Source organism: Mesoplodon mirus (genome assembly GCF_964341445.2).
Source record: "Mesoplodon mirus genome assembly, chromosome: 18".
Lineage (NCBI taxonomy): Eukaryota > Metazoa > Chordata > Mammalia > Artiodactyla > Ziphiidae > Mesoplodon > Mesoplodon mirus.
The window spans coordinates 3,078,689-3,084,668 of record NC_138994.1 but is presented as its reverse complement, the minus strand read 5'-3'; the positions used below and the strand labels follow the sequence as shown (position 1 = coordinate 3,084,668).

The window sequence follows — 5,980 nt, the reverse complement described above, 5'->3', positions numbered from 1 at the left end:
CATTTTGCCGCTTCATTTTTGGTTCCAGATGGTGTCACCTCCTGGAGGTGAAATGAGTTGTTTGAAAGAAGCTGGTGCGTGTGGTGATAGATGTGTGAGTTGGGGAGAGGAAGGACACATCTGTCTTAAAAATTAACTCTACGTAGTACAATAGGAAATGAGTGAAAGTTTTCTACAAATGAGGTAGTGAAAAATGACTACGTGGAGGTTTCCTGTCCAGAGAGAACTGAAACTGCTGGAGATTGTCCTCTGTCTTGTGCATATTTTTCAGGCTAATGATCTGGTCTGTTTAATGGCTTATCCAAAGTTTGGATTTTTACTTAGTTTGCAGCGTGTATTTAATTTCTACTTCCACTTTTTCCCCCCTAGAGACTTGTAGAGGATAGAACACTGACTTGAGATTAAGAAACTGGGTCCTGGGCTTCCCTGGTGGCGCAGTGGTTGAGAGTCCGCCTGCCGATGCAGGGGACACGGGTTCGTGCCCCGGTCTGGGAAGATCCCACGTGCCGCGGAGCGGCTGGGCCCGTGAGCCATGGCCGCTGAGCCTGCACGTCCGGAGCCTGTGCTCCGCAACGGGAGAGGCCACAACAGTGAGAGGCCCGCGTACCGCAAAAAAAAAAAAAGAAGAAACTGGGTCCTTTCCTTCACTGTTTATTAGTGCAGTGAGATGCCTGCAGGCTACTTTATGAAAAAATGCACTTTCTTAGTTTATGTTGGGCAAATAAAATGAGGGCAGACCTTCATTTTCCTACCTTAGCCTCCATGTGGCCTTTCACCATTTCTAATTGCACACCCCTGCAGTAAGGAATTTTTGATCATGCGTACCCACATGTGTTGATAAATTATATACCTGTACTACTGTACCCATATATTGTGTAATAAGACACACAAATAGATAATTAAAAAGCAATGATATGAAAAATAAATATAAATAGGAGTTCTAATATTTTCTTTCTGTACCCAAATTTGGAGATGACTGGGTCATAGAGGGTAACTTGTAATTCTTGACTAGACTGCGTTAAATATTTCTCCACTGAAGGTATGCTCAGAGGAAAGAATGGTACCGGTTCATTATCAAATGGTAAAAGGAAGACCTGCTTCTCCTCAGAACTTTTTTTCCAGCAGCCCTCCAGGTAATTCTCCATTCCCATTTTACGCCCCCCCCCCCCCAGCCAACACTGAAAAAGGACATACAGTACAAGGCTGCAGTTCCACCTGGCCTCATCAAGGATTCCAGCTTGACCTGTCTAATGTGAAAAACAGTAAACTGAGAAGATTTTATGTTTTATTATATCTTAATTCCCACAGCAACCTTAACAGATTTCCATATAGGGGAACATACAGGAATGTGGAGCAGAAAGATTAATTTATCAGACCAAGGTTACATGGAGCTCGACTTCAAACCCAGTTCTGTCATACCAAAACCCAGGCTTTCCTCACATTTGTCCTAGACAGATGCTGTCGGTATCTTAGTAATACAAAACGAGGATCCATGCTGTACATATTTATGCTATGCCATCCATTTCCTTCACAGCATTGTCTAAAGGTATATTTGTTGCTTATTTAATGCCAGTTTTCCCAACTATAATGAAAGCTCCCAAATTTGGTGACCTTGACTGTCTTTCCCCAGCTTAGCGCAGTGCCTGACATACCGTAGACCCTCAGTAAGTATTTGTTGAACTAATGACATGTCAGTACAGTTCAGGGAGTTTCTGAAATGGCATCACTTAGCCTTTGAGGGGCAGAGCCTCAAGACTCCTAACCCTTACCCTCCCCGCTTGCTGGATGACTTCAGGCTAGCCTCTTAGCCTTGGGTTAACTGGAGGCATGGGAACAGGATTAGTCAATAATTAGACATACAGTGTTGATTTTATGCACTTAACAGATGCCAGGCTTGTAATCAGCATCTTACATAGAATAATGAAAGTAACCCTCATCAACCCTTTAACAAAAGCACCATTTTAGTCCCAGTCGACAGACGAGGAAGGAGAAGCACAGAAGGGGCAAGAATCTTGCCAAGAGTCACGTGGGCCAGCCAGCAGTCCCGACTCCCTAGGCTGTGGTCGTCCTGCCGGGCTGTTGCAGACTGTGCTGTGCAGGGTTGGAGGATGGGCAGATGAGCCTCTGTTCCCAGCCAGCTTCCAGGTATCAAGCAGGGAGAGCCCTGGAGGAAGGGGCTTTGGAAGTAAATGGCAAAGTCGTTTTGCAGAAATTCTATAGTGAGGTCCATTGTTAACCTTTGTCAGCTATCTGACTCAATGCAAGGACTGGTGGGAGGCGGCACACTTCCCTGAAGCCAACTTTCCTCCCAACTGGGATTTGAATCACCTCCCTGCACTTCTGCTTCATCTTCCCTCTGAGCTAGAAGCTTTTGGGAACCATGGCTGGGGGGCAGGGTGGATGTTGGTCCCTGGTGGCCCAAAAGGCCACAGGCTGCTGAGTAAGCTCCGCCTCTGAATTACCCCTGCGCTGTCAGCCGACCCTGGGCAGTGCAGTGCGGGTATGAGGCCTGAGCTGTTCCCTCTCCCAGGTGCTCCTAAGCCATATGTTCCTGAGCTTAGCTGTGTGTGTGAAACATACCTTCTTGTTTGAAAGCAAAGTACATCTCAGCTTTGGTGCCCAGCCTGAGCTCTGGATGCAGAGGGGCAGCCTATCGCCATCCTGAGGAAAAGAATTAAGACATGGCTTCGGGGCTTCCCTGGTGGCGCAGTGGTTAAGAATCCACCTGCCAATGCAGGGGACACTGGTTCGAGCCCTGACCCGGGAAGATCCCACATGCCTCGGAGCAACTAAGCCCATGCACCACAACTACTGGGCCTGCATTCTAGAATCCATGTGCCACAACTACTGAGCCCGTGAGCCACAACTACTGAAGCCCACGCGACTAAAGCCGGTGCTCCACAGCAAGAGAAGCCACTGCAGTAAGAAGCCCGCGCACCCTGCTCACGCAACTAGAGGAAGCCCGCACACAGCAATGAAGACCCAAAGAAGCCAAAAATAAATAAATTTATTTTTAAAAAATTCAATACAGGCGTACCTCAGAGATACTGCAGGTTACGTTGCAGACCACCGCAATAAAGTGAATATCTCGATAAAGTGAGTCAAGCCAATTTTTTGGTTTCCCCTGTGCATAGAAAAGTTATATTTAGGGACTTCCCTGGCAGTCCAGTGGTTAAGACTCTGCGCTTCCAATGCAGGGGCCGCAAGTTCAATCCCTGGTCAGGAAGCTAAGATCCTACATGCCTCGTGGCGTGGCCAAATTAGAAAAAAAAAAAAAAAAAGTATATATACTATAGTCTATTAAGTGTGCAAAAGCAGTATGTGTAAAAAAAACAATGTACATACCTTAATTTAAAAATAATGCTGTTGGGGGACTTCCCTCGTGGTCCAGTGGCTAAGACTCTGCACTCCCAATGCAGGGGGCCCAGATTCGATCCCTGGTCAGGGAACTAGATCCCACATGCTGCAACTAAGAGTTTGCATGCCACAACTAAAGATTCTGCATGCCACAACTAAGACCCGGAGCAACCAAATAAATATTAAAAAAAAAAATAATAATGCTGTTGGAAAAGTGGTCCCAATAGACTTGCACAATGTAGGGTTGCCACAAAATTTCCATTTGTAAAAAACCTAGGGGTAAGACGGGAATAAAGACACAGACCTACTACAGCATAGACTTGAGGATATGGGGAGGGGGAAGGGTAAGCTGTGACAAAGAGAGTGGCATGGACATATATACACTACCAAACGTAAAATAGCTAGCTAGTGGGAAGCAGCCGCATAGCACAGGGAGATCAGCTCGGTGGTTTGTGACCACCTAGAGGGGTGGGATAGGGAGGGTGGGAGGGAGGGAGACGCAAGAGGGAAGAGATATGGGAACATATGTATAACTGATTCACTTTGTTATACAGCAGAAACTAACACACCATTGTAAAGCAATTATACTCCAATAAAGATGTTAAAAAACAAAACAAAACCCACGCAGTATCTGAGAAGCGCAATAAAGCGAAGCACAATAAAACAAGGTATACCTGTAGACTAATTTTTAGTTGTTTGGGAGAGAGCAGAAATGAACATAGTCGTGGAGCATATGAAGCACAAATAGTTATAAATTTTCCACCCAAACCTCGCAAATTTGATTGGAGGATGTGCATTACCTCCACAAGAATTGGAGGATCTGGGGAAGGAATGAGACTTTCCACCACTGCCCAAACCTCTGATTTGATGGAAGACTAGCAGCTACAGTTGGAATCCCAGGATGGTTCCGCAGCAAACCCTAATTTTCTAGGACCTAGAACTGAAGGGCTAAGGTGGCAACCGGATCCTGCATTGTCACATGTGTCTAATCAATTTTTCTGCCGGCCTGATTCTATCTGAGTCATCTGCGTTTTATTTTGATTCAATTTTTTGCCAGCTGCTAATGTCACCTCCTCCTACTCTTTTCAGGCAAGAATGGGACAGGAAGGTTAAAGTGTTTCTCCAAAGCAAGGGTCCTGGGAGTGGGAAACAGTCTCCCCCTGATGGTTTCCAAGGAGGAAACATGCAGGGGTGACTTGGCTCCTGCTTCTACACTGTCTCTCCTACCAGTAATACTGGAGGCAGGTCCTCTCACAGCACCTGTGAATACCATTTACAAATGTCGTACAACTCGAGCCTGACTAGCTGTCCACTACATTCCCTCTTCTCCTCTCACTTCCCTCTACCACCCTTCCCCTTTCACCAGGACCCTGGGTTTTACCTTTTTCTGTCTCTATCATGATAAGCCCTGATAATATCATGGGTCTTAGAAGGAATTCAGACCAATCTCCAGTTTTCTTAGATGAAGAAACAGGCCTACAGAGGTGAGAGTAACTCATCCAAAGTTACACAATTTCATTCACTTATTCATTCAACCAGGAACACTCCTTTCTACCCTTTAAGATTTAGCTTAAACATTACCTCATCAGAGAGAACTTCTCTACTTTATCTAAAGCAGATAACCCCCTCCTATTCTTCCCTATTGTTGCCCCTTGTGTCTTTTTACTTTTTAGCAAAATTTATAATTGTTTCATTTATTAATCTCTTTCTTTGTCTGACTCCTCTACTAGAACATAAGCTCCAAGAGGGCAGGAGATACATGTTTGTCCTTCAGAGACATCATCACATCATCAGAGGCTCATCACTGTATTCTCAGCATCCAGCACATAATAGGTGTTCAAGAAATCTTTGTTGAATAAGTAAGTGTATAGTGAGCAGATACTATCTGGGCACCTAGGGCTATGAAGACAGATGGGATACAGTTTCTGTTCTCAGAACTGTCTGTCCAATACGAGCAACAGAACCAGAAAACAGGGAGAATGCAATGAGATCAGGTCTAGATTCCAGGGAGGTATTCTGGGGGCACCTGAACTAGGCATAATCTCTGTTGGGCTTTTGCTACCAACTGCTTAGAATCCCAGATAAACCACTGGGCTGTGCCCGGCTGGGTGACTCAGGCCTGTACCCTGAGCAGCCCAGCAGCATCCGGACCTGACAACTCATCCTGTAGAGTGTGTGCTTAGACGGTACCTGGACCCATTACCTTTTTCAGTGAGGGAAGGCTCGTCAGTCAGTTTCAGGCCAGTTGATGGCTAAATCCACACTCACTGAGGCCTCAGAGACAGCCTCACTACCTTTAAGCCCAGCCTCCAATCTTTTGCCTGGTCTTCTAAGTTTTAGAAGAGAACCTGTGCAGCCTTAAGGGAGATGACACCTGTCGGTAGCCTTTATATCTAAAGGGCAGGTGGGTTGTCCCACATGGCTCAGAGAAAGCTAGTGTTCTGGACTGTAAAAGGCTAGCAGGAACAACTGGAAGGGAACCCAGCAGGAGGAGGAGGAGGAAGGGAGCCAGTGAGAATCCCTTTCTTTGAAAATAAAGAGTACACAGCCCCTGCTGGCTCTCCTAGGAGGAGGAGCTCACCCTCCAGCCCAATCTTCTCCCTACGGTGGGACAAAATGGGAA

At 46.0% G+C, this 5,980-nt stretch overlaps 1 long non-coding RNA gene across 1 annotated transcript; it reads right to left on the bottom strand.

Annotated features, from left to right (window-relative positions):
- Window positions 1-1,090: 1,090 nt before the first annotated feature.
- LOC309794120 lies at window positions 1,091-3,556 on the bottom strand. Its single transcript, XR_014291989.1, has 4 exons — window positions 3,346-3,556; window positions 3,038-3,124; window positions 2,581-2,661; window positions 1,091-2,177 (listed from the first exon to the last, which is right to left on the bottom strand). It is a non-coding gene; the product is annotated as an uncharacterized lncRNA (long non-coding RNA).
- Between the last annotated feature and the right edge of the window lie 2,424 nt (window positions 3,557-5,980).